We start from the raw sequence: 319 nt of genomic DNA on the forward strand, positions 1-319 counted from the left end.
GGATGGCCAGCAGCATCGCGGCCATGAGGGGCCTGGAGTGTTCGCTGTGACGTCCCGCTGGGAGCCCTGCAAGGGCTGCACTGTTGGGGCTTTTTTATTTCCCTGTGAACTTTGCAAGGACAGCCAAAATGTCTTCGGGGATCAGAGGAATTAATTCCTGAGTGACTTTAATAAAGAGCTTTGCCTAGGAAAAGCTCGTTCTGTTTTCCAGCTTTAGAAGAGGAAAGATGTCCTACAACTCGGTTTGCCAGCAGCCCCCTGGCTGACCGTGGTCGGCCGAGCAGCAACGTTCATTCTGTGATCGGTTACTCCTCCGGCC

Source organism: Eurypyga helias, unplaced genomic scaffold (genome assembly GCF_000690775.1).
Source record: "Eurypyga helias isolate BGI_N326 unplaced genomic scaffold, ASM69077v1 scaffold32132, whole genome shotgun sequence".
Lineage (NCBI taxonomy): Eukaryota > Metazoa > Chordata > Aves > Eurypygiformes > Eurypygidae > Eurypyga > Eurypyga helias.